The sequence below is a fragment of the Acyrthosiphon pisum genome, chromosome A3, assembly GCF_005508785.2.
Source record: "Acyrthosiphon pisum isolate AL4f chromosome A3, pea_aphid_22Mar2018_4r6ur, whole genome shotgun sequence".
Taxonomy (NCBI): domain Eukaryota; kingdom Metazoa; phylum Arthropoda; class Insecta; order Hemiptera; family Aphididae; genus Acyrthosiphon; species Acyrthosiphon pisum.
In genome coordinates, this window is record NC_042496.1 from 40,839,507 (window position 1) to 40,840,191 (window position 685).

The following is a 685-nucleotide window of genomic DNA, read 5'->3' on the forward strand; positions in this document are numbered from 1 at the left end:
TAGTTTAATAGTTCGCAGATATTATGTACCTACAATGAACTATTGTATTATATAATATTTGCAAAAAAAATAAATTATAAATTATGAATTCGAATAAGTTATGAATGAATTGAACAATATGTACACTTATGCACGGGATATTACGAAAAGTTATTTTAAAAGTTATTTCATGGCTTACAAAGGTGACACGAGTCGTGAAAATATTGTTACAAAAACAGTGGATCGCGAATCAAAAAGGTTCAATACTACTAGTCAAAACCATAAATATGATGAAAAATATTTTTTTATTAAAAAATGTAAAATTCATTAAGTTTATCTTTGACAACAACTTAGATCCATTGTTAATAAAAAAAAAATTGATTTGGACATTTGTTTGTAAATATCTGTGAACTAGTGTTCACAATTCACATATACCTAGGTATGCGTCTATAGCACAAATTATAATTATTCAGATATTATCACTCATAATTATAAATTTTTTTATTTCCTACCGAAACATGTAGGTAGGTATTATTTTTATCAATACAAATTTCGAAAAATAAGGTGAATATAAATCCATGTTCACTTACATATTACATAGGCACATATAGTTAAATATGTTATACTAGGAAATTTGGAGTAGAAAATTCTGCAACTAAGGTGAAATGTTGTATTGAAAATCTAGGAAATGGTTAAGGGGGTGTGG